The sequence below is a fragment of the Herpailurus yagouaroundi genome, unplaced genomic scaffold (genome assembly GCF_014898765.1).
Source record: "Herpailurus yagouaroundi ecotype Mexico unplaced genomic scaffold, PumYag 159, whole genome shotgun sequence".
Lineage (NCBI taxonomy): Eukaryota > Metazoa > Chordata > Mammalia > Carnivora > Felidae > Herpailurus > Herpailurus yagouaroundi.
In genome coordinates, this window is record NW_024412400.1 from 30450505 (window position 1) to 30478071 (window position 27567).

Sequence of the window (27567 nt, forward strand, 5' to 3'; positions counted from 1 at the left end):
CCCAAACAGCTGCAGGAGAGGGTAGATAGGGGTGGTTTTCTGACGAGAAAGATTACTACACCATGGGGCTTACAATCAAGACAAGAGATGAAATGCCCTGACTCTGAGGCCTTTTTTAAAATTAATTAATTAATTAACTTATTTATTTATTTAAAAATAGCTTTATCGATTCTGTTTTAAAATGATACATGTTCTGCGGCACTTGGGTGGCTTGGTCAGTTGAGCTTCTGACTCTTGATTTTGGCTCAGGTCACAATCACCTGGTTGATGGGTTTGAACCCGGCATCGGGCTTCATGCTGGCAGTGAGGAGCCTGCTTTGGATTCTTTCTCTCTCTCTCTCTCTCTCTCTCTCTCTCTTTCTGCCCTACACTCCAGCTCCCATTCTCTGTTGCAGAATAAATAAATAAACTGTAAAATTATACATGTTCTTTATTTATTTTTTTTTAATTTTTTTTTCAACATTTATTTATTTTTGGGACAGAGAGAGACAGAGCATGAATGGGGGAGGGGCAGAGAGAGAGGGAGACACAGAATCGGAAACAGGCTCCAGGCTCTGAGCCATCAGCCCAGAGCCCGACGCGGGGCTCGAACTCCCGGACCGCGAGATCGTGACCTGGCTGAAGTCGGACGCTTAACCGACTGCGCCACCCAGGCGCCCCTACATGTTCTTTATTAAAAGGAAAAAAATGCAAACAGTGGGGCGCCTGGGTGGCTCAGTTGGTTAAGCATCTGACTTCGGCTCAGGTCATGATCTCATGGTTCATGGGTTCATGGGTTTGAACCCCACATTGGGCTCTGTGCTGTCAGTGCACAGCCTGCTTCAGATCCTCTATCCCCCTCTCTCTCCATCCCTCCCCTGCTCATTCTTGCTTGCTCGCTCACTCGCTCTCTCAAAATAAACATTAAAAAAATGCAAACAGCAACATACTCAGAAGAAACTTAAATTCCAATGGCTTAAGGAAGCCACTCTCACTAACACTTTGTGAACATCTCCTAAGGCCAATTCTGCAGGCACTGGGCGTGCTGAGCTGGGCAGGGGCATAGAGAACATGACCTCTGGAAGCACTCTCAGTCCTGGGTTTGCATAAGTAATGTGATGATTCTCCTCCAAAGAGCCCCCCTAGAGACTTCCCACCACCCTGCCTTCTTGGAAGGAACGTCCAGTGTGTCCCACACCAGAACCCGTCCAAGGAGAGAAGATACCGAGGCGATGGCTCATCTTCCTGGGTCAGGAGAGGCCTCTGAGCAGTCCTCTCTGTTGCCTCACAGCCCTCCAACTATGCTAAGAATTCCAGCCATTTCCCCTGGGACTGGCAACCGCGAAGCAATACTGAGCCCAACCTCCCCAAATATCTGCTTTACAAACAGATAAAGCAGAGAAGCATCCTGAAAATGTGATCTTCGGCCATTCACCTTAGGCAGTTGTGCATGTCTGCTTGCAAGAGTGTTTCTGCTTCTGGAATCTATCTTAGAACTGCTGGGAAGCTAGCATGGGATGTGGCTGTGTTCCCTGAGAGGCAGAGAGCAGAGAACTCTCTGGAAGGAACATCTCAAGGGAACGGGGACCAAGCAATACCCCAGGACCTTAGCAGGGGTCTGGCTCCTATCCCAGTGCTAAGATCATTGCTGGCCATTCTGGGGTCTTTGGGGTGCCTTTTGGCTCCTGAGATGTCTGGGCATGGGACTGCCTTCACCGGTAGCAATAATTCACTCTAATCAGCCTCTGCCCTCCCCCTTAGTCCACACCACCTCTCACTCAGTCACTTGAGTGGGTGGCAAAGCCACACCAGGCTTGGCAAAGTGTCAGGGGTGGGCAAAGGACACAACTTTCTAAGATCTCACCTTCTGAGAGACAATAGAATGCTTTGCTGTGCCACTGCAGGTATGATCAGGCCCCAGTGACCTACATAACCTTCCAGACATAGGGCAGGAGGGAGCCCTGACTCATCCCAGGGGAGCCTGACTTGGGAAGGGTGGGGGTAGGGAGGATTTATAATCCTGAGATGTAGAAACTACCTAAATATTCAGTGATGGCTTAATGAATCATGATATGTGCATTGGGTGGAATAGTATGTAAAAGTGATTATTGTAAAGACTATTTAGCAACATTACAACTGTTTATGATATAGTGCCAGGTGAACAAAAGAAAGTATGCATAGTTTTGCACATGAACAAGAGAAGACTGAATAGGGATTTTGAAAAATAACAGTTGCTATGCTACAGTGATTTGATTCTGGACCTTATCCTTTTAAAAGAAAGCAGTGGCTTTAAAATCAGACAGATCTGGACTAGTAGCTTAGTTGTATTTCTTACTAGAAATGATCTTGGCAGGTAGCTTAATGTCTCTGAGATTGGTTCCTCATCTATAAAATGGGTACAACGATTCCTGTCTTACAAGATTCTTGTAAGGATAAATCAGATGATGCATTCCTTCTTGCCTTCCTGTCTTCCTCCTCTCTCTCCCTCCTCCTGTATATTTTTCACGGCACAAAGCAGATGCCCACAAAGGATTCCACAACTGAATAATCCTTAGGTCTGCTTAAATCTCTCTCACTCTCAGGGAAGCCCCTTTGCCAGTTTGTGCTCCAAATTGAGCTGGAGCCCACATGAGTGAACGAGGAGGGGCGCTAATGACCATAGTCCATGGGCTACCACAGACAGGGGAGGCTTGTCTGGTCTTTGTTTTCAGAGCAGCAACCATGGTGTGTGCCCTCCAGCTGCCAAGCAAAGTTACGAAGGTCATAAAGGTTAAAACAGAAGTTTGGGAAGCCAGCCTGGCTCAGGGGGAAGCCACGTGGGAAGCCACGGCTTAGCCTCAGGTCCTCTTACCTCTAGCAGGATCTTGAGCAGCAATGATGGCTATCAAAGCCCGAGGCAGGTGCCCCTGGTGGGCAAAGAGGTAATTTCCAGTGGCAAGTAGATGCACATTTTTCATCTTAAGAGTGTATCACTTACATATATGTTGGGGAAAAAAATGAAGCAGTAGCTATAATGGCACAACAGAAGAGACATGAAGAGTTAAAGAATGAGCTAACATGAAAGGAAGTATTCCATAAATAATAGTTGGGGCTGGAAATGACTGAAGCTTGGGGGCCACTGCCCTACCCTCTTGCATCCATCTGCCAGCTCTGACCCAGCCTCTGTCTCTTCCTGTGTCTGCGCCTGACTCCTGTTGCTACAGCCAGAGAGTTTCCTAAGAGGAAATCTTTCACTCTAGGACAGTGCCCTTGGAGAATAGTCTAGACCTCTCCTTGCAAGGCTTCCAAGGCCTTCTAGAATAGGACTCTGCTGTCTTGAGAACTTCCCTGTTACCCTTGTCCTCTTTCCCCTTTAGACTCCTATACCCTGGCCTTCAAACCCAGCTTGCTGGCTGGGCCTCTGAGTCTTGGGATGTGCTGTCTCCTCTATATTTGATGTCCTTTCCCCTTCGTCTGTTGAATAGACAGACGTCTGTGCTCAATGCTAGTGAAAATACAGTAGTTATAGCTATTGTTTGTGAATTGTTCTCTGTGTATTATCTCACTTAATCCTTGCAGTCTGCCTAAGAGAAAGAAACTATTGACATACCCATCTTAGACACAAGGAAACTAGGGTGCTGAGACATAAGTCATTTGCTGCACAGCTGATAAGTAGCAGGGTCAGGATTCAAAGCCAGGCTGCCTGACTTTTGTGCTAGGCCCTTAGTTAACCACTACCCACTCTTCTGTAGGTCAGAATTGCTGCCTCAGTGGGGCAAACTGGGTGCTTGGGTTAGGGGATGGCTTCTGGCCACCAGGTGTGGCAGCAGCCTCAGACCTCCTGGAGCTGCTCTTTCAAGGTCAGAGGGTAGGGGCGAGAAAGCAAGAGGAAGGAGAAAATAGAGTTGAGTCAGAGCCTTGTGGAATTTCTGGCCTTTTTTGAATTCTGGGAAGAGAAAAAAAAATGGCCATACTTATTTCAAGTATGTCAAGATAATAAGGGGCTCTTTACTGTTTACATGCAAAAATCTCTGGCAGCTGACACCTGCAAGCAAGAGGCCAGGAATCTGTGAGGCCCAGACGCCATGAGATGAGGCCCCAGGCTCCAGGGGGAGGCAGCTGACCACGATGGGGAGAAGCAAGAAGGGAAGGGGCGGACAGAACTGTCCTCATAGCCCCAGCATTTCCTGCAGGAAGAATCTGTGCCTGTCCCTGGAATGTGGGTGGACCCTTCGTATGTGGAAAGGGAAGTGAACGTCTGCCTCTCCCCAAGCCTCTGCCAGGCCCTACACTCTGCTCCCCAGGCTCAGCACACTTTTCCTTTGAGAGCACGGGGCTGTCTAGTAAAGTTTCATTGCTCAGCAGCCCTCTCGGTAAAGGAGAGACCCCACCCACTCCAAGCTCTGCAAAAACACTTTGGGTTATGAAAGTCAATCTGCTTTCAGAATCCCTGCGATCCTCTAAGGATAGGGCCAGCCATGCTCTCGGGATGTTAGGGCAGATCAAGTGGAAGCCAATGAAAGGGAAGAGACCCAGATAAGAAGTAGCAGTACGGCACGTTTTGGGGGCTGGTGGGGGAACAGCAGACAGCAATGGCCTTTGGCTTCTCCTTCTCTGGAAAGCTGTTTATTTACATGATTCAAAACATCTGAGTTGAAAATGGAAAAGGGCAATTAATTAGCTCTCTTCATGCACTTAGACATCCATGAATTCAGTCAACAGAAATTTATTCATTCATTTAATGTGTGCCCTGGGGCTGGATATGATGCCAGGTGCTGAGTATTTGGAAGTATCTGGGAATGTCTACATTGATGTTTCTCACTTGGGGGTGGGTTTTTGTGAGAATCACATACTCATGCTGGGCCCCACCCAACCTGGGAATCAGGATTTTGGGGAAAAACTTTGAAAAACTCCCTGAAGCATATGGACATGAATTTCTAGTCCAAATACAATGGCCAGATTGGAAACATATTTTTCTAGAAGTATTCTCAGTACTATCTCTCTGGAAAGGTGTGGACATAATCTCTGTCTTGGATTCATTCATTCATTCATTCATTCATTCATTCCATTGATATTTAGTACTTATTGGGCCCTTATCAGGTACTGTGCCCTGCCCTAGGCATGGAGTGCAGACTGACCCTGCCTTCCTGGGGCTCTTAGAGGTATAAAGTCCCATCATGCACTACCCTCCTCTACAGTGCTCTGCATTTTATCCTCATAAAAACCAAAGTGCTAGGGTGCCTGGATGGCTCAGTCGGTTAAGGGTCTGACTCTTGATTTTGGCTCAGGTCATGACCTCACCATTTGTGGGTTCGAGCCCCACAGTGGGCTCTGAACTGGCAGGGTAAAGCCTGCTTGAGATTCTCTCTCTCCCTCTCTCTGTGCCCCTCCCCTGCTCTCTCTCTCTCTCTCTCAAAAATAAATAAACACACACACACACACACACACACACACACACACACACACACAAAACAACAAACCAAAGTCCATATAGTGAACCAGGCTGTACATGATCCCTTCCCCAGTACCTCCCCAACCTGATGTCCACACCCTCCCCCCTGCCCCTCTGCTCTAGCCAACTGGCCTCCTGCCTCTTCCTTCCATAGGTGGAAGCTTCCCCTTCTACAGCTGTGCTCCCCCAGAGGCCCTTTCTGCTAATTCTGTTGAAAGCTACGATTTGCTCCCAGCCCAGCACTGCTTACCCTGCTCTTCTGCATCTGTTTTCCCCAGCGCTTACACCTTCTGAAATTTTCTGTCATTTTATTTAATATGAATATCACTGACTGTTGTCTGTCTCTCCCTCTCTTCCCCTGGAGTATAGGCACCCAGAGGGCAGCGTCTTTGCTTTGTCACTGATGTAGCCCAAGTGTATCTAGAATAGTGCCTGGAATGTAGTGAGTGCTCAGTAAATATTTGTTGAGTGAATTAAGCAAATAATAACACAGATAAGTGTAAAATTACTAATGTGGTAAGTGCTGGCTTGAGAGAATGAGCAAGATTATCTCTGGGCTCCTCCCAGCTCATCAACCCTATAATTTTACTTTTGTTTTTCTTTGAAACACCATTCAGTGTTTACAATTATCCTACGTGGTCAAGACCGTTCCTTTCTAGTCTTGTTATCATTGTGTTTTTCCCATGGCCGGGGCCTCAGGAGGGGAGAGTATGTGGAAGACCCAGAAATCTCTTCCATTGCCCTTGGGCTCTCTGTCACACCTGTGAGTGAGGGCAGCAGGGGACCTGTTGGTGACCAGTCATGTATTCAACCAGGATGAGTCACTGAGCCTGTTCAGAAGGCTGAGATAATGGGATTTTAGAACAATTGTAAAAATACCTAACATGCCAGCAGATTCAAGAGATTCTAAGGCTTCTGAACCTTCATGGGAGCCAAGAGAAAGAGAATCCCAAGGAAAGAGTGCTCCAAGGCATCAGGTATTGGGTGTGTGTGTGTGTGTGTGTGTGTGTGTGTGTGTGTGAGCATGACTTGTGTAAAAGGAGTTGATGCCAGTGATTCTGTCCCCAGGATCCTAGTAGAGACTGGAAAAGCCACCTCTCTGAAATAGAAGGACACTAGATCAAAGGAGTAACCCATGGAAGAAAAGATGTGTCAATCAGAGCCCTGGAGTCAGCCAGCCCTGTCCCAGTCCTGCCCCGAGGGCAGAGGGGACATCAGCCTTAGCTAGCTATCCAGACCCTTAACTGTCCTAAGGATGGGGAGGGGCAGCCGGTCACTGCAGTCTGATGCCCCCAATCAGACCCCTCTCTTCTATCTCCACCCTCATCCCCCAGATGGCTTTTGACATCTGCTGATTGCACGTGTCCAGAATCCTGAACAAGCTGACCACAAGGGCAAGTCTTTGGCCTGGTTGATGTGCCCCTTTTCCAGACAACCAGAGACAGGCTCCAGGAAAGCTGAGATGGAGATCAGGCTGGGCCGAGGAGAGAGTGTCATCCTGTATTGTCTGGAGCAGGGGGGCCATCACCAGCATTTTCTTGATGCCTAGACATTGCTTGGTACCCCAGAATCACTGTCCTTCTTGAAATGTGTTGGGGGGCAGTGTCTACTGAGCCAAGAGATGGTGGTTGCAGATGGTTCCCCTGAGGAGGCTGCACTGAAGGGAAGAATCTTGGGAGCAGCCTGGTGCAAGGTTCTCTGTTAGGGCAATGCAAGGCCATCTGCAGGGAACCAAGGGGAGATACCAGACCAAGGAGACATCAGGGAAGGAGGACGAGGTAAGAAGTGACATGGGCTGGATCAGAGCTGGCACACTCCAGCAAGCGTGAGTTGGGAGCTCACAGGCAGTGACTGAGGTCATGTGATGGGGAGGGTGGGAGGCAGGTCCTGGGAGCTCACAGGGAGGAAGAAATGATTGGGAATAATTCCGGGCTGCAATTATTTGTGGATTGATCAACTCACTCCTCTTTCAAGTACCTTCTGTGGTTCTGATACTTCTAGGTTCAAGTCCAAATCCCTTTTGGATAGCTTTCAAAGACTCTACCACCAGCACTAAGCACCCTTTCCCGGCCTCTCCCAGCCTTGTTCCCAGTGGCCCTGGTGCTGCCCTTGTGACTTCTTCCCTTGTGCCTTTGCTCTTTTCCCACTCACCCCTCCTGGATAAAATGTCACCACTTCCTGGAAGCATTCCCCAAACATGCTGGTGCCCTTGATGACCTGGAATGGCTCTTTTGCCTGAGATTGTCCCTTCCTGAGCCATGGGCGGGTTATCCAAGGCCACAGCCAACGTGCAAAGAGTGGAGAGGGCTCCTGTGAAGGCTGGGGTCTGGGAGCCTGGCCTCCCCATTCTGCTCTACCCAAGCTCATGTAAAATCCTAAGTGAATCAACCCTCCCAAATGCAAGGACCGCACTATGTGAGTGTACACAAAGTGTAAGCAGTATAAGCAGGGAGGCTTCCAGAGTTGTCTCTGACTCTACCATCCAGACCAGCAGGCTTCTTGGTGGGATCCTTGGAGACAACAGCTCCATCAGGAACAGAAGGATTCCATGGCCAAATGCATTTGGAAATCTCTCCATGCTGTACATTTCCTATTACTGGTTAGTACATTAAAGACCCTGAAAAGTCCTGTAGGAAAGTCCTTGTTTGAGTTTAACCCAGCTTCCCAAGTTTACATGACCAGGGAACCTGTTGTGTATGTATGTGACATGAATGTGACACCTATTAATGTTGCCCGCAGCTCTGGCATTGGACAGGCTTGGAATGCCTCAATGCCTGATGTGCCCTGTAATGTCAGGCAAGTTCCTTGGATTTTCTGAACCTCAGGGGGCCTGTTTGCAAAATTAGTCCCTTATGTGGTCCAGGAAAGCAAATGCAGATTTGGCTGGGGGTCCCAGGAAGACGTAACAGGAGGCTCCTGTGGTATTAGCCTTAGCGTTATGGTCTCGGGCTCATGGACAGAAGCAGGAGTGAATACTCTGAAGGGCATGATCCTGGGGAGCACGGCTAAGAGCCCTAGCAGAAACCAGACCCTCCCCAAACCATCTAATGGCCATCTGACCAAAGAGCCCACTTCCAGGCAATAGGCATTTCCTGGGGTTCATGCTGTTCTAGCTTTTCTCTCTCCAGGCCCATCTTGTACCCCTTGGTCCTTCACTCTCTAGCACATGGAATGTCTAGATCCTTCCCTGTGCCTTCCTTTCCCTGCCTTCACCCTGGCAATCCACCTTCCATTTTCACTCCCCTTCTTTAACTGGCCAGTCCAATCTGCAGGCCTAAGCTGAGATGCTTTTCCTCTGTGAGGTTTTCTGGCTCCTCCCAGGTCAGGGGTCCCTGCTCTTCCTACTTCAGAACCCCCTCTTCCTACTTCAGAAACACCTGTTCCACATACTGTGAGTTTTTTTATCATCTGTTTCCAGCCACACCATCCGTGCCCAGCTCAGTATTGGAGGATGTACCAAAAATGATGCTTGGCTGTGTGATTCCCTGTTCCCTCTCACTCCCTCTAGGCTCTTTCCCTCCATTCCTCCCTTCCTCCCATCCTCCTGCAGGGAGCTGTAGACTATGTCATCCTTCTGCTGTTGAAAGTGATGAATCACCTGTTCCCACGTCAGCCCCACATGGTGAAAATCCCCTTCCCAGGAGCATGGAGGAAATGCCTCAGACTATGGCTCTGCCCTGTCATAGGGAGCAAGTGGGGTGGGGGTGGGGTGGGTGCCTGTGCAAGGGGGAGAGGCTGGGGTCCCTCTAACACTGCCCCGAGCATCTTCTTGGTTTCTGTCAGCTGGGACTGTGCAAACGGGCAGTGGTATGGCCCTCAGCTGAGTTGGGTCCTGGGAACCTGGCATTCCCGGCAGATGCTGAGCAGTGGCAGAGACGGGGGAGAATAGAGCTCAGTAGCACAGCACAGCCCACATTGCTTGACAGGTGATGGGGTCAGGGAACCCTGGGTAGCTGGTGGGTAATTCAAGGCCCAGGTGTCCCCTTCTTAAGCCTGAGGTAGAAGGCAGGCAGCAGTACTGACGCAGGTACAGGTGAGGGCAGGGCCCAAAATGGGGCCCTGGGGCCTTCTAGCTTAGCCAGCCCAGCCCAATGGGAAACCAGGGCTGGGAGGGCCGGGCACCATGGGGATGGCTTGCAGACCAGGTCCAGTGCCTCGAGAAGCCAATGGGCTGCTAAAGGGGACTCCATTCTGGGTGAGGCCCATGGCCTGATGGTCATGCTTCCCCCCATGCCCCAGACTCTGGGTGAGCCTGGGCCTGATCCCACCATTGAATCTGCTGGGGTGGGTGCCCCCAGGGGTGGAGCTTCCCATGGGTGACTTGCCTTCCCAGGCCATGGCTACCACCCTCTGCCCTCCCCTAGGTCACTGTTGGGAGGTTGAGGCCAGACTGCCTGAGAAGTACCATGGTGTATAGTGCTGTGGGGGGCTAATAGGCTGGGTCTCCAGCTCCTCCTAAAATGCACAACTGCCCTTGCCATGCCTGCTTCCAGTCCTTCCTTGGTGCTCTCCAGGAGAGCAGGACAGCATTGGTCTCTGGCCTTGGCCTGGGAGGCCCTCTGGGATTTGGTCCCAATCCCCTTTCTCCAGCCTCCCTCTCACTCTTCCATTCTGGTGAATCACTTTCTGTTTCTATCTGCTCCAGTGCTTGGTACTTGAAGGCCACCCAGCACCCAGTAAGTCCTGCTCATCCTCCACTTGCTGCTCCAGGAGCAGGGGTTTCTCATCTAGTTCCTTCCCGCAGCCCCACCGTCACACTGGTTTTTTTTTTTAAATGTTCATTTGAGAGAAAGAGAGAGAGAGAGAGAGAGGGACAGAACAAGTGGGGGGGGGGCAGAGAAAGGTGGACAGAGGATCTGAAGTGGGCTCTGCACTGACAGCAGAGAGCCCAATGGAGGCTTGAACTCACAAAGTGAGATCATGACCTGGGCCAAAGTTGGACGCTCAACTGACTGAGCCACCCAGGCACCCCAAAGACGTCACACTCTTAACCAGGTCACTGAGGATCCCATGGTAACAGCCCCTCCCCACCAACTCCCTTGTCAGCCTGCAGGCTCCCGCAGCATGCTCACCTGTCTGAGCATCAGAGCCACCTGGCTTGATAAGGAGTCAAGGAGTCAATGATTTCCCTGGCCTCTGTAAGTATGGGTTCCAGCCACCCCTGCTCCTGGGGTTTGCTGAGCACAGATGTGGGGCCTTGATCATCATGGATGTTAGGGAGATGTCCCAGCCAGGACTGACATCTTTCATGTTGTCACATTAGGGCTCTTCTATGGGGGCCCAGGCCCCTGGGTCCCTATTTTCTGCACTGAGCCCCCTCATCTGTGGATCCCCTCTGCCCTGGCAGGGCTTCATCCCACAGGATCACCTCCCTGCATCCCTGTCCTCCCTTCTCTGGGTGTCTTCTGATGGGACACTGCTGGGCATCATCCTGGCCTCTCTCAATACTTTCCCCCTCCCAGAGCTTGTCCCCATCAACCTCTTCGGGTCTGAATCCACTGCATGTTCTGTCTCTCTTGTCTGAGAACCTGCCCTCCAGTCTCTGGGGCTGTGCTGGTCCAGCACCTGCTGCTAGTTCTAAGTTTCTTGCGAGAGCTTTCGAGGCATCCCTTATTCATTCAGAACTCCCGCTCTCCACCTCTGCCCCATGCCAAACCTAGCTAGGTGAGAGCCGGGGCTGCAGTATGAACAACAGGCGTGTCCTCAGGGCCTCCTGCTGGGCAACAACTTACAGAATCAGACATATGTGTTACTGCAGGATGCTGAATGGGGTGTTGCGGGAGCTGGGTGGCCAAACGGGGTTTGGTGTGGCAGAGGGTCAGAGGATGTGTGAGTCCTCGCAGGCTCTGGCCATTTGATCTATGAGCTCCACCTGCCCATACTATGGCCTCCTGATGATGTTCACTGATCTTTGATGACAACTTTGGGTGCACGTGTCCGGACAGTCCCATTGCATTGAGCTGACCACCTATTCTTGTGACGCCATCATGGGCTCCACATGGGCTGACCTCCTGGTTGCCCCTGGAGTGAAGGCTTTTTTGCTTGATATGCTGAGTTGCACTTAATGACTTCTTGGGCAAGGAAAGGCTCTGGTCCCCAGAAGAAGACCACCCCTCTGGTCCTGTGCAGCAGGGGCTCCTCCAGAAAGGTCCTCCCCTCTAGATTCTCTGCCTCCCTTCCGTGTGAACCAAAGGGCTCACTTATTGTGGTTGAGGTTGAGCAGATATGTTTGTTGCCAGGCAGTGTGCTCTAGGCTTCTGTGGGAGCAGAGGGCATGGTACCTACAGCAAAGCTAGCCCACCGTGATGTGACTGCTGGTCAATGCCTGCTGCTGTGTGGGGTAAGCATGTACAGAGGGACTGGCCTGGGTCATCCTGGCCACAGGGCCAGGCATGAGAGTGCTGGAGGAGGCTGAGCTTGTCTGCACAGCTGAACTCCATTCTCACCTCCTGGCCACCTCCAGGCTGCAAGGTGGAGGCTGTAAGTGGAAACTGGGCAACCACTCTTAGACCCTGTGCATAGTCCTGCCAGCCCCTGACCTCACCTGGTACGTCTCACATCAGCTAAGGATGACCCTGGAGGCACCCAGTTCCTCAGCAACTGCCCACTCCTGTCATGCTCTCAAGCCTGGTCCACCAGGCCCTTCTCATCTGACCCTGCTTCCTTCTCTACCTGAGCCCCAGTCCCAGGAAACCCCCCTGTCTCCCAGTGTGTGTATGTCGGGGGGGGGGGGGGCCCGGGGGGGCTGTGTTCATCCACTTCCTGTGTCTTTATACATGCTGTTAAGGCTTTGTCTAAACTGTCCCCTATATTCTCCTCACCCTCCTCCATCACCAGGGAGACTCACCCACAGGCCTAAGGCCCAGGATAGGCATCTCCTCCAAGCAAAATGGATCAGGCCTGCTCTGTGGCAGCCCCCATCACACAGCGTATTGTCTCCTGTATCCCCCAACTCCCAGACTGTGATCTCCCAGAGGAGAGGGTCCAGGTTTTCTCTGTTATATCTCCAGGGCTTGAAAAATGGAATTGCTCAATAAACATTGGACAAATTACCTGTCTTAATCAAGATTCTTTTGGTTACAAGCTTAGACAAAAAGAAATCTTTTCGGGAAAATTCTCATAACTGTAGGAAGAGAAGGGTGTAGATGGGCCTCAGAGAGAACTAGAAACCAACAATGGACACAGCTCCAGGATTTGCTTCATTCCCTGTCCCTCTTCTACTTCTTCCCTGTGATGAGGGACATGCCCAGCAATGACTCCAGAACTTTCTGACTCCAAACTTTTGGGGGAACTAGGCCACCTCTACCTTCTCACATTAACCCCTCCCACACCCACCCAAGGAAGAATGCTGAGTAGGTCAGCTTGAGACAGTCACCCATCCATGAACCATCCTCTAGGAGAAGAGCATCTAGGAAGATGCACATTCAGAACACATGGTTGAAGAAAAGTGAAGAGCAGATCCTAGGAGGAGGGGGCCTCTCTGAGCAAACGAAACAAAGTTAAACATTGCATGAGTGAATGAATGAAGAAACGAGTGAGGCAAGAGCAACACATGTCCTTGTAGATGATGTACAGCTTCTGAGATATTTGTAAATCATTCTTATCCACTCTTACAAAACCCTTATCACCCATACACCACATTTCACAGATGAGGAAAGAGGCTCAAAGCCACTCGGTAAATAAAAGCAGCCAGGATTCCACCTCCATATGGCATATGATATGTGTGCCCCTGGAGGCTTTCCTCCCCCATAAATGTGGGCAGCTAGTCCTCTCCTGGGCAGTCTCTGGAGAAAAGGGCAAGTGTTTGCCTGTGAGGGAGGGAAGAGACGACTCTGCCAAGGCTCGACTCCAGGCCCATTTCTGCACCACCTCTCTTGCTGGACACTCTTCTCTGGCCTCTTGTCAGCATCGCACATAATGACATATAGCTGCTGCTTTGGGGATCTGAGATTATGCCTTGAGGTAGGGTTAGACTATGATTCCCAGGACTGATCATCTGAGGTTGTGATGAGCCATAGGACCCAGGGCCTGGGGGTCACTGTTCAGAGGCAGGAGAAGGTGAGAGGCCCTTGGCCTGGGATTTGGAGGGCAAGGGGGCTGCTCGGTTTTCACCTCCTACTCCCTCCCTGCACATGCATCAGGGGATGCTCTGCCTTTGTTCTAACACAGGGACTTTCTCCAGTGCATTCTCATCAGGGTTGCACTTGTTTCTTAAGGGCAAGGCCTGAATCTGTTCACCTTTTCTTCCCAGAACTTGGCACCTGTGGTAGGCTTTTTGAAAAATGGGTTCAGTAGCTCCTCCTGTCTCTCTATGCATGCCCCTTTGCAGTGCAACTCTGCTGCTTCTTCCACAAAGAGGTGAAGTTTATTTCCCCACCCCCCTCCCGAACCTGGGCTTGCCTATGATGTGCTTTGACCACCAGGATGCAGCAGCCTAGACCTCAAGAGGTCCTGCAGCTTTTCATCTTGTCCTCTTAGAATCTGCCAAGCTGTGTGTGAACATGCTCAGTCTAGCCTGCCAGAGCATGAGAGACCACGTGGATAGATAAGTGCCATCCCCCTTGGGGTTCATTAGACTACTGCCAGCACCAAAAGCCAGCCATGAGTAAGGTCATCTTGGACCTTCCAGCCCCAGCAGAGCCACTAGAAGACTGTAGTCACACCAATGACTCAGGTGCAACTAGCGGAAGAATCTCCCCACTGAGCCTCGCCTAAATTGGTGACCCTCAGAACTGTGACCTGATGAAATTGTTGCTGTTTTAAGTGGCTGAGTTTTGAGGTAGTGTGTTGCACACTAATAGATAATGGGCACAGGGAAGTTCCTAGTAGAATTATGTGTCACAAAAAGATATGTTCAAGTCTTAATTCCCCCATCCTGTGAATGTGACCTTATTTGGAAATAGGGTCTTTGCTGGTACAATCAAGTTAAGGTGAGGTCATACTGGGTTAGAGTGGGCCCTAAATCCAGTGGCTGATGTCTTAATAAGAGAAAGAAGAGGGACATCTGGATATAGAGACACAGGGAAGAAGGCCATGTGATGACAGGGGCAGAGATTGGGGGTGGGGAGTGATACAGCTATAAACCAAGGAATGGCAAGTATTGCCAGGAGCCACCAGATGCTAAGAAGAAGCAAAAGAAGGATTTTCCCCTTCTGCCTTTGGAGGGAGCAGGGTGTGTCGACACCTTAATTTCACATTTCCAGCCTCCAGAACGAGAGAGTAAATGTCCATGGTTGTAAGCCACCCGGTTTGTGGCAATTTATTACAGCAGCCCTAGGAAATTAATACACCAGTTCGGAAGTTTTGCTCAGAGAGGGTGGGCTGGAAGGATGGAGACACTGAGAAGCAGAGGGGAGTTAGCCCACCTTCTTGCACATCCTCGGCACTGCCTGCCCCATCCCGTGCTCAGATTTGTGCATCTTCTGCCCAGATCTTGAGGTCTGGCTCCAGGGCTGCCAGGCATGACGTTCAGGGCTTTCTTTGAAATGCAGATGTGGTTGTTATGTATGTGCACACACGCATTTTTTTTTCTGCACATGAAAGTAGTTTGTGAACCTTTAAATATACTTAGAAAATATAACTAAGTGAAAAGAAGAAAAGAAACATCACCCATAACTTTATCTTCTGGATACAACTATAGTCAACATTGGTTTGTAACTCACTAGCCTCTTCATGTATATGAATGTTGACATAACTATATGTACTGTTTTGTGCCCTGTGTTTTCCACTCAGAAATTATACATTGGACTTTTCTATGTCAATAACTACGGGTCTCTTTACTCAGTATGTGTTTACTGAATACTCATTGTGTGCCAGACATTTTACAGAGCCCCGGATGCAGTGATGAAAAGATAGTGCAGTCACATTCCCTGTCCCTGTGAAGTTTATAGCCTAGCAAGGGACACAGGCATCAAGCAAATAATTTCACAAGCCCTTTTTTGATTTTCTATTTTGCAACTATCTTAGACTTACTGAGGAGTTGCAAAAATGACACAGAGTTCTCATATACCCTTCACCCAGCTCCCCCAGACATTAACATCTCCCACAACTGTATTACCATCCTAAAAATCAAGAAATTAACATTGGTGCAATACTACTCAGGACGGACTTTCTTTTCCACTTGTATACATATTTTTTTCTGTTCCAAGATATAATCTAGTGTCTCATATTACATGTAGTTGTCATGTTTCCCTAGTCTCCTCCAATCTGTGACAGTTCATCAGTCTTTCATGACCTTGAGAGTTTTTTTTTTTAATTTAAGTTTATTTATTTATTTATTTATTTTGAGAGAGAGAGAGAGCATGCACCAGTGCATGTGCAAGGGGAGCAAGGGGGAGGGGCAGAGAGAGAGGGAGAGAGAGAATCCCAAGCAGGCTTCCTGCTATCAGTGCAGAGCCTAACAGGGGGCTTGATCTCACAAACCACGAGATCATGACCTGAGCTGAAATCAAGTTGGACACTTAACTGACTAAGCCTCCCAGGTGCCCCAGACCTTGAGATTTTTTTAAGACTCCTGGTCAGTTACCTTACAGAAGATCCCCTAATTTGGGCTTGTCTGATGTTTTCTCACAATTAGTTTGAGGTTATGCATTATCAGAAAGGATGCCACAGAGATGGCATGCCCTTCTCAGTGCATGATATCAGGAAACACGTGATGCTAATATGTTCTGTTACTGCAGGTGTTAATCTTGGTCACATAGCCTAAAATGAAATCTGCCAGATTTTGCTATTCTAAAGTTACTATTTTCCCTTTTGTCACTAATAAAAATTTGTTTTGGGGAGAATACTTTGAGACTGTGCAAATCTCATGTTTCCTTTTAAACTTTTGCCCACTAAGTTTAATATCTATGGGTGGATCTTGTCTGCAGAGATCTGCTGTTCTAATGGTCATTTTGTATTTCCTAATTACGTCTAAATTTATTAAGTGGAATTCTTCTGTAGGGGAGAGTAGACACAACTACTTCTGTGACATCAGTGAAGAGTTTTACAAGGATGAACTGACAACATAAAACAGAGTCCCCTAACCCAGTCTGGGGTAGTCCAGGAAGTCTTCCCTGAAGAAGTGACATTTAACATCATTCCTGCAGGATTAAAACCAATTAGCCTGGCAAAGGGTTAGGGTTATGGGGAGAATGTTTCAGGTATAGAGAATAGCATGAACAAGTGATCTACACCCAAATCCGAGAGAGACTGTATGAAACTGCACAGTTGGCTTTCTACAGGTAGAAACTTAACCACCTGCAGGGCTTCCTCATTTAAAGGGAGTGAGCAGCTGCTTCTTACTCTGGCCGGAGTTTTACCGAGTGGACGTGAGGGCCTAGAATTGCCAGGGTTTCTGGTGCTCAAGAGAAGCTGAACATCTGGGTTTGGTTTTTTCCCCATAAAATCTCTCCATCATTTACAAAAACATTTTTTTAATGTTTATTTAGTTTTGAGTGACAGAGAGACAGAGCACTAGCAAAAGAAGGGCAGAGAGAGAGAGAGGGAGATACAGAATCTGAAGCAGGCTCCAGGCTCTGAGCTGTCAGCACAGAGCCCGACACGGGGCTCAAACACACAAACTGTGAGATTGTGACCCAAGTTGAAGTTGGACACCCAACCGACTGAGCCACCCAGGCACCCCAAAATCTCTCCATCTTTTTAATGTTGGCAAATAATCCCATTCTCCTTTAAAGCCAAACAAAACCTGTGAGCTGTCAGGGATTTTTTTTTTAAGACTTTATTATTTTAGAGATGTCTTGGGTTCATAGCAAAATTGAGAAGAAAGTGTAGAGGTTTCCCGTAAACCTCCTGGCCCCACCCCCTGCATAATCCCCCTCTACAGGGGTACATAGGTTATAATTGGCGAACATATATTAACACATCACAAACACCCTAAGTTTACATTAGTGTTCAGTCTTGGTGATGTATATTCTGTGGGTTTTGATAAATGCATAATGACACATATCTACCATTACAGTATCATACAGAGTAGTTTCACCGCCCTGAACATCCTATGTATTCTGCCAATGGATCCCTCCCTTCCTCCTTTGCCTCTAACCCCCAGCTGTCAGTTTTTCACCTGTGCATGGCTGAATCATATTTATTTATCTATCTCCTGTGGCTGAACCTTGAACTTATTTTCAAGTATTCAGTGTTCTAAACAATGCTGTAAAGAACATTCTTTTTTTTTTTTTTTCAACGTTTATTTATTTTTGGGACAGAGAGAGACAGAGCATGAACGGGGGAGGGGCAGAGAGAGAGGGAGACACAGAATCGGAAACAGGCTCCAGGCTCCGAGCCATCAACCCAGAGCCTGACGCGGGGCTCGAACTCACGGACCGCGAGATCATGACCTGGCTGAAGTCGGATGCTTAACCGACTGCGCCACCCAGGCGCCCCGTAAAGAACATTCTTGTACACACAACCTTGACACCTTCTCTAGCCACGAAAGTTTGCTCCCAATAGTCACTAGTGGCCCCCTCATCGCCAGGCCCCTCTCTCCATCACCCTCCATGCCTCATGTCCCCTGATGCCTCAGTTCTACCTCTATTTTTCCTACTGTTCATTTTCCATTTCCTTCAAAGTCTCAGTGAACTCTGGCCAAAACCACACTGCAACCCACACCATTAGTAGAGTTTGTGAGGTGGGCTGGAATGCAGTGCCACAGAAGGTATTCAGCTGCTCTCACCTAGGTTGAGGGGACACAGGTGGTCCTTCTTGGGGGCATTTCAGCCAAATCCCTAGCCCAGCTTACTTGGCTGATCTGCTTCCTGGAAAAGAAGGGCCCGAGGCGGGCTCTGCAAGCACTCTGCTTGCCAAAAGGGCAGCAAATACATTCTTGGTAGATTCACTGAATTGCTCTGATAAGGCCAGTATGGAGCAGATAAGCGGCTCAGGCCTGATGCCAGAATCCAGAGAAGAATTCCCACCACATGGAGAAGGAAGAATCTGAAATCCACTCTTAGAGCGGGCAGGCAGGGGCTATGCCCCAGCTCTCTGGTCATGCCCAGCTTTCTTCCAACGGTGCCCTCTTGTGCCACTGCTTTTGTGTTGTGACTGGACTGTTCTTATGGTGGGAGTCAAAAGCCAGCATGATATATGGTGGTGGGGGGTAAAGGGGACAAAAGGAAGGGCAGCTTTCCTAACTCCTGAAGCTCCTACCCGGGGAGACAAGGGGAAATGTTTCTGCTTCCCCCGAAGAAGCCCTCACCTGTGTCTAGGTGGGAGGTGAAGGTGGAGCCTTGATGGCTGCTCCTGGCGTGGGGGTGCTGGTTACCTCATGTTCTCTGGGTCTTGGATTTGTTCAAGTGGCACCTATTGGGATTTTTAAAGTTATGAATAAAATGATGCTGTAAGAGAATCTGGCTGGCAGCGGACTTCCTACTAGAATAAGTTTAAATACTTTTTTTTTTTTTTTTTTTTTTTGAGAGAGAGAGAGAGAGTACGCAAGCAGGGTAGAGGGACAGAGTGAGAGACAGAATTTTAAGCAGGCTCCACACTCAATACGGAGCCCGCCATGTGGCTTGATCCCACAACTCTGGGATCAGGACCTGAGCCGAAATGAAGAGTTGGACGCTCAACTGACTGAGCCACCCAGGCGCCCCATATTGGGGCTCATAGGTTTTGTTTGGCTTTAAAGGAGAATGAGATTATTTGCCAACATTAAAAAGATGAAGAGATTTTATGGGGAAAAAAAATCCAAATGTCCAGCTTCTCTTGAGCACCAGAAACCCTGGCAATTCTAGGCCCTCACGTCCACTCGGTAAAACTCTGGCCAGAGTAAGAAGCAGCTGCTTGCTCCCTTTAAATGAGGAAGCCTGGGTGCCTCAGTCGGTTAAACGTCTGACTCTTGATTACTGCTCAGATTGTGATCCCAGAGTCGGGCTTGACACTGAGCATGGAGCCTGCTTAAAATTCTCTCTCCCTCTGCCCCTCTCCCCTGCTTGTGGCTAGTGCTCTGTCTTGCTCTCAAAATAGAAACTAGCTATCTAAATAATCTCTACACCCAACGTGGGTGAGGCTCTTCATACATTATCTCATTTAACCCTCATGCCAACTCCCATGGGTTCAGATTAATAGCCCTGGTTTCAGGATGAGCTTAAAAACCTACTCAGAAGATGTATGAATGGCAGGCCTATCAGTGGGGACAGGCTTGGCTGCCACAGTGTCCAGAAATCTGCCCCCACCCCCATCCCCTGGACCACAGGAGTCAAGACCTTGCTGTCTATGACACATGCACTTATCTGTCTCGTGTTTGCTCTCAGGATCCCTAGAGCACATGTCACCACCCTGAGACCTTGCAGTGTTTCCCAGCCTGGGGGGAACTGCATGTGGAAGGAAGACTCCAAGTCCCCATAAGCTTCTCCCTCTGGAATCTGGGCCCCAGGCAAGATACCCTGGACTGTGGACCAAGCTGCCCAATGTCCCCTCACCTGGGAAGGGCTTCATTTTAAGTTTGGATTTTTCATAATCTCCTCTGCCTCTGTGGTGTACAAGGATCAGCACACTGAGACATTTGTGATAATGTAATGGTCACTATTTGTAAATGTGAGCTCTTTGGAAGCTATTGAGAGCCTGCGTTTTACAGATTCGCTTTTCCATTCATTTATTAGGGCTTACTGAGTACTCACTGCACCCGGTGCTTCCACAGGGACTAAGAAGCATGCAGTGAGCAGGATAGACATGGCCCCAGCCTTCCTGGGCTCATATTCTTGTGGGAAAATCTTCAATGAAGTACTAGGAGAATGAATCCATATAAAAAAGATTTTATACCATGAGCAAGTGCGATTTATCCTAGGAATGCAAAAATAGTTCAGCACCTACAAATCAATGTAACTCTCCATTTTAATAAATTTAATGACAAAAACCACATGATCATTTTGATATTCGCAGAAAAAGCATTTGATAAAATCCAGGACTCTTTCATGATGTGAAAATAGCCAACAAACCAGGGGTAGAAGGGAACTTCCTCAACTTGATAAAGGGTACCTACAAAAACCCCACAGCCAACCTCATACTTAACAGTGAAAACCTGGATGCTTTCTCCCTAAGATTGGGACGAAGACAAGGATATCTGCTCTTACCACTTCCATTCAACATATGTACTTGAGTTGTAGCCAGAACAATTAGGCAAGAAAATTAAATACAAGGCATCCAGATTGGAAAGGAAGAGTAAAACTACATTTGTAGATGGCAAAGTCTCGTATACAGAAAATCCTAAGGAACCCACTAAAAAAACTATTAGGACTAATGAACAAGTTCAGCAAGGTGGCAAGACACAAAATCAACATATAGCAATCAGTTTTATTTCTGTATGCTAACAATAAACAGCCCTAAAATAAAATCAAGAAAACAATTACATTTACAATAGTATCAAAAAGAATAAAATGCCTACAAATACATTTAACCATTGAAGTGCAAGATGTATACCTCGAAAGCTATATGCCAATGGGAACGGTTGAGAAAATGAGGACATGGGCTTGGCCAGGCCACACTGCAAGGGGGGAGCAGGCAGACTCAGCAAGACCTCCCTGCATCAGCCTCAGTGATTCCTGCCAGTTTGCAGAGCCCCAGAGTTCTGTGCCCTTCTGCCTAGCTCTGCCTGCCTGCAGTGCCCTATTGTCCCATTTAGGAAGGGGATCCAGGTGGCCTTGGCCATAACAGCCCTGCAATTAATGTCTGTTTTTCAGGTGGTGCAGGTGATGGGAAGTGTTACAAAGTCCAACATGGCCTTTTACTGGAAAGAGAGACAAGGGGGTCAAAACACTTTCCGGAGGCCCTGCTTCTTTTAGGCCTCGGGCACAGGCTGCACCTTGGAAGGTAAGTTATCTGTGGCCTCCTGCTTCTGGCAAGTAAAAAAAAAATGTTTTTCTTTTGTAATCAACTTTTTATTTTAGGGCAGTTTTAAATTTATAGAGTTATTATGAAGAAAATACAAAGAATTCCTGTGTACTTGCAACCAGTTTTCTCTGTTTTTAACATTTCAGTTAGCAGGGTATGTTTGTTACAATTGATGAACCAATATTGTTACATTATCGTGAACTAAAGTCATCAGTTTTTCCCTGGAGTTCTTTTTCTGTTCCAGGCTCCCATATAAGATACCATAATACATTTAGTTATCATGTCTCCTGAGGCTCCTCTTGCTTGTGACCATTTAAAGTGCAAATCTTGACTTCACCATGGAGATGTAGAAAGAATCTGAGCTTTGGAGTCAGACCTTGACTCAAATCCTAGTTCTTCCCTTTTTGGCTGGGGATCTGGAGTCATTTATTTAAGCTCTCTGAGCCTTAGTGTCCTCATCTGTGAAATGGAGGCAATAATATCTAATGTACAGGTCTGTATCTTACAAAATAATCCACGAGAACACCCACACAGTGCCTCGCACACAGTAGCAGTCAATGTAACAACATTAGGGATATGTCCACCTGCCTCCTCCTTCCGTCCCATATTGCAGCCCCTCTGAAACCGTTGTCCACTTTCCCTCCATATACGTTGCACCCAGCAAGAGCGCTTGCCCTGGACACCTGTTCCCCATTGCTGCATAGACCTAACTGAAGACCTGCAATGAAAGGCAGCACCCATTTAACACCTGCTGCCTCGCAAGTACTGGGTTTTCACCAAACCTTTTCCAATTGACCTTAGGTCTGACACGTAGGCCAGCACTTCTCGTCATGGTGACCTACTTGTCGGGAATGCACAAGGCTGTCTGCTCCCCGCCTTGAGTCAGCAGCCAGGAGCTCTGCCCGTCTCCTGCCCAAATCTGACCCCACCCCAGTCTTGCCCTCCCAAAGGCCTAGTGGTGAGGGGCCAAGCCTGCTGCTTGCTCCTTCATGGCTGTGTTGGTGGGGCCACCTGGATGCATAAGTGAACTTTGTCCCATCCATCTGTCACTCACTGTGGATGCTGTGTGTTTGTTCTAAGTAGAAACTCACTTGGAGGGGGTGTCTTAATGTGTGGGGAGCATGTGCACATTTCTGGGGTTTTGTGTTTGGTGGGTGTGGGTGTGGGCCCACAGGAGTGTGTGTGTGTCTGTGTGTGTGTAAGTGTGCATGGCCACTTTAGTGTACCTGAAGGTTTATGATGAATGTTTGTGGGAAGGTGTCATATGGCCAAGCCTGTGAGTATATTTTGAATCTGGGTGTGTGTTTGGTATGGAAATGTGTATATATGACTAGGTATACATTTACGGGTGTGAAAGTGTGTTCAACAAGAGAAAGGAATCTCTACATGTGCCACATGCCCTGGGATGAGATACAGAAACAAATCAGATGGATGGAACTTTCCCTACAGTCTTGATCCTGTTCCTACTATGAGGATACAGGAACAGGGCTCAAACCCCTCCTGGGCTAGACACGCCTCTTCTGTTCAAAGCTGGAGGTGGATGCATTGAGATTGGCAAAAAATGTCTTTTTTAAATGGCCTGTGTCTGGTATTCTGGGTGACCCTTGTATTAGGCATTGAGAGCTGGGTCATGAAAGAAGAAGGTTCTGAAAGGAGGGAAGAAACCAGGTTCAGGGAAACTGTGTGCCCATTCAGGATCACAGTGGCTCCACGGAGGCCCTGCCTGGGCCTGAGAGGCCTTGTGGATCTCTGTGGGTTTGTGGGTCACTCGAGGTCCACCCTGGGCACGGAAGCCACCTCAGGGAGCTTCAGCTTCTGCAGAATTCAGGGAGGTTGTCCTTGGGGACACCCCTGCCGATGGATCCCCATTTCAGCCCTCCCCTTACAATGCTCCTTCACTTCCTGCCCCTTGCCTATCAGTAAGGCTTCAACTAGTCAAAATCCACACTTATAAAGCTCTACTTTTTATTAACCCTTGGAATGTGCCTTCTTCAGACTCACATGTAACATTCTCCCTTATCTTCAGATCTTTTGCTCAAACGTCACCTTCTCAATAACCACCCCTTAAAATTGCAACTCTCCTCCTAGCTCTGCCACCTTGCTTTAAACTCCTCATTTCTTCTGCCCTCCACTGCTATCTCCCAAAGCTCTTGTCACCTTCTCACACAGTGGGCACCAACACGGTAGGAGGATGTGAACACAGACATTAAGAGCAAGCATTCAGGAACTTCTGTACTGAGGTATCTAGAAATACTATAGAACCTATAGCAATTTGCATTGCCCGGAAATCCAAATGTAGATTAGAAAAAAATAAACTGTTTTTGTGCCACAATGGGTTTAAGAACCACTGTTCTAACACAGTCTGTAAAATGTATTCTGTTTCCTGGTTGTCTTCCCCCAGCCCCTCCCCCTGCCGGGGGGGGCCCCCGCGGGGCGAACTACTGTTTGAATGCAGGTTCCAAAGGACAGAGATTCTGTTTGCTTTATGATCTCCTCAGCACCTTGAACAGTGTCTGGCACACAGTGGGTGCTTACTGGACATTTGTTGAATTAGCAAATGAAGAAGAGGTGGTCCATCAGCTGGACATGGGGTAGGAAGGTAGTGAATGTTCCCTGTCCCCATCCTAACCGGGCTGTGAGCACAGTGCTCTTGCTCTGAACCCTGGGACTCAAGTGCTATAAGGCATGCCTGGGAATAGTGTCCTGATAAAAAGTGTTCCACTCTGCCTCTACTTCTGCCCCTGGCCTGTTCCAGAGGGAGACCAGAGCTGGCAGAGCTGGGCAGGAGCGGATCTCTTGGAGGTGGAGGGAGTTTGGTTCCACCAGCCGTTCCCACGGCTGGGGCTGCCTGGGGCCCACGTGGTTGGCAGCGCTGGGACCTGCCTCATGGGCCAGCCATCCTGCAGGGCCGGTTTGGGGCTCACACACCTACAGCTGCCTGCTCAGCCCCTCCTTTCCACCTTGGCCCAAGCCCTCGGGCTCAGCTTCTCCTTCTCTGACCCCAATACTCCACCCACAGAGGCCCTTTCATCCTCCCCTACCTCCAATGAATGGTGTGGGTTTGGCCGAGAAGGAGGGGAGTGGGCCCTCCAGCCAAAACATACTAAGGGGCTGCGGTCCAGGCAGTGTTTGGGGCCACTTGTGACCCTGGCACAGGGACAAGGGGTAACATCTGTATAATCAAAAAGGTCAGTTACATCTTCTCATCTGCTCCCTGACAAGCAAGCAGAGCCACAGACTAACGTCTGCTCAGTCAGCACTTCTCCCCTCTCCTCCCCCTCATGGGCCTGGGGAACATAAAGGAATTTGGGAGGGGTGGCTGCCAGGAGGAAGTGATGCTCAAGCTGGATTTTGATGGATGAGTTTTAAGTTAAACAGACCAAGAGAGGAGATGAGAGATGAGAAAGCCTTTCCAGAGAAAGGGGTGTCATGGGCAAAGGCCTGGAGGTAAGGCAGACAACAGTGCACGCAGAGCCATTTTTCCACCATTTGCATGGCTGGGTGCACACAAGATGGTGATGGAATCAGTGCCAGAAAAGTAGACAGGAGCCGGTTCTTGTCCAGAATATTCTTCTAGCCAACACTTATGAGCACCCCTGTGCTTGGTTCACATGGGGTATAAAGATAAAACAGATGGTAGGAACATAAAGTTGTTTGGACACACAATTTGCTTTAACCACCACCATACTGCCGTGTCTGCTGCAGTGCTGCGAACATGGTGGGCACTCAATAAACATCTGTGACAGCAAAGAATGGATGAATGAGTGAATGAATGAATGAAGCCATGGCACCTACTTATAGAGAAAGAGGATGGAGTAAAGAGGAGTCAGTCTTGGAGTGGCTGGGTGGCTCAGTCAGTTAAGTGTCTGACTTCGGGTCAGGTCACGATCTTGCTGTTTTTGAGTTCAAGCCCAGTGTCAGGCTCTGTGCTAACAGCCCAGAGCCTGGAGCCTGCTTCCGATTCTGTGTCTCCCTCTTCTCTCTGCCCCTCCCCCGCTCACACTCTGTCTCACTCTGTCTAAAAAAATAAGTAAACATTAAAAAAACTAAAAAAAAAAAAAAAAAAAAAAAGGAGGAGTCAGTCTTGCTGAGGCAGAGAACCCAAACCTTAGAGACAAGACTCTGGGAAGGAGGGCTGTTTTTCCTTCATGTTCAATGAAATAAACTTGCTGTAGTTTTCAGGGCAAACCTCAGCTGTGGCTTGTGCAGTTAGTCATTCTCTGGTTGAGATTTTGGCATTTTTGCCACTGACGCAACATGCTGAGATGATTTCCACAGCGCATTTTGTTGAGCAAGTAAGGGCTGCAGAGGAGAGACTGGGCAGGGCCTCCTGGAGCTAGAGAAGAAGCCAAATTAATGCAAGAAGAGGCAAACCTGTGTAGGGTGGTGTCCACGTAGTTGCCCAACCACCTGGAATGTGGCCCCAGGTAGGAACCTTTGGATTTGCAAGAGGCATTTATCTGAGGCCAGTTTGTGACATTTGGCAGGTCAGCATCGAAAGCTGGCAGGCCCTCAGAATAGGGAATGTGTAGAAAATGTCAGGGCCACCATTGAGTGGCATGGCTCCCCAGGCACCCAGAGAGCTGACTGACAGGTGTCTCCACCCTGCCAAACTCTGGCTAGGGGCTGGAGATTGTGTGGCAGGTGAGAGCAGGGTACAGATGTGGGCCAGCCACAGCTCTGGCCCTTGGCAAGATGATTAGCCCTATTATCCAGCCTCTGTGGTGATACCTCCCTGCTGGACTCCAGGCCACCTTGTGTGGGCACCGCTGCCCCTGGGAACAGGGTTAGGTTAAGGTGGGTGCCTAGAAGCACCACTCCATCTGTCCCAGGTGGGGAAAAACTGCAGCTTCATTGATCTCTGGCCCCGAGCCTCATCAGTGAGAGACAAGGTTGAGTCGGTCATGGGTGCCTTGCAGAGAATTTTTCCTTGGGGGAGACATAATGCCCGTGCCTGGATGCAGATGTACTTTGAAATCAATGGAGCTTAAGTCTTGAGATGCTTGCTTGAAAAAACCCCTTCCACGACACTGGACCTAATTTTGCATTTGCCAGTTCGCATGCATCTTCTTAAAAAGGGTTCCCAAATCACATAAGGTTCAGGTCTCACAAAACTGAACCCATCCTTGCTAGTGCTCCTTGCCTCTGGAAAATATTGAGTAGCCAGTGAGTGTCTGAGGGGTCAGGACTCACAGACCTCACAGGCCTCCTTCCCACGTTTCTGGCCAAGACCTCCAGCCTGGCAGCCGGGGGGTAAGATGGTGGAGGGCTCTAGTGCAGAGCAGACGGTGTCCTCTCTGTGGCCCAGAGGGCTGAGCTGGAGCTGCTGAGCTGGGCCAGGTGGAAGCAGATTGTCAGCTATAGAAAGGTCAAAGTGTCATCCTGAGAAATAGGAGACGACAAGTGTGAGTATGCCAGATCAAATAGCACTTCTAATTCCGTCCATATGGCCCACTGGTGGGGCATTTGCTGACAATCCATGTTTGACTGCTGGCTTAAAATGAATGCTGTGATATAAAATACCACAGAATTGTACACTTTAAAAGGGTGGATTTTAGGGGCGCCTGGGTGGCTCAGTCGGTTGAACGTCTGACTCTTTAAAAAAATTTTTTTAGTGTTTATTTATTTGGAGTGCCTGGGTGGCTCAGTCAGTTAAGTATCTGACTTCGGCTCAGGTCATGATCTTGGGGTTCATGAGTTCAGGCCCTGCATCAGGCAAACTTGTTGAGCCCTGCTTCGGACTCCTTGTTTGGGATTCTCTCCCTCTGCCTCTCTCTGTGCCTCATGGGGTTCTCTCTTTCTCTCCCTCTCTCTCTGCTCCTTGCTCACTTGCACCCTCTCTCTCTCTCAAAAAAAAGTTTATTTATTTTTGAGGGAGAGAGAAAGAGAGAGAGAGAGGAGAGAGAGAATCCCAAGCAGGCTCTGTGCTGTCATCACAGAGCCTGACTTGGTGCTCAAACCCACAAACTGTGAGATCATGACCTGATTCAAAATCAAGAGTCAGACACTTAACCTACTGAGCCACCCAAGTGCCCCCAGAGTCTGACTCTTGATTTCAACTTAGGTCATGATCTTATGGCTCATGGGATTGAGCCCTGTGTTGGGTTCTGTGCTGACAGCTTGGAGCCTGCTTAGGATTTTCTCTCTCCCTCTCTCTCAGCTCCTCCCCTGCTCTTGTGCATGTGCGCTCGCTCTCTGTCTCTCTCTCTCTCTCTCTCATAATAAATAAACTTAAAAAAATAATAAAAAAATAAAGAGGTGGATTTTATGAATGTGAATTGTATCTCAAAAGAAAGAAAGAAAGAAAGAAAGAAAGAAAGAAAGAAAGAAAGAAA

The 27567-nt window shown here is 48.7% G+C and overlaps 1 long non-coding RNA gene across 3 annotated transcripts in view; it reads left to right on the forward strand.

Moving 5' to 3' along the window:
* LOC121033699 (uncharacterized) overlaps positions 1-27567 on the forward strand; it is a 92138-nt gene that overhangs the window by 58653 nt on the left and 5918 nt on the right. For 2 of the 3 annotated variants that reach the window (XR_005792073.1, XR_005792071.1), the window contains exons 1-2: positions 13156-13372; positions 21082-21211. This is a non-coding gene — a long non-coding RNA (uncharacterized LOC121033699). Of the gene's footprint in view, positions 1-13155; positions 13373-21081; positions 21212-27567 lie in introns of those variants that run through there. The other variant, XR_005792072.1, reaches the window with a different exon arrangement.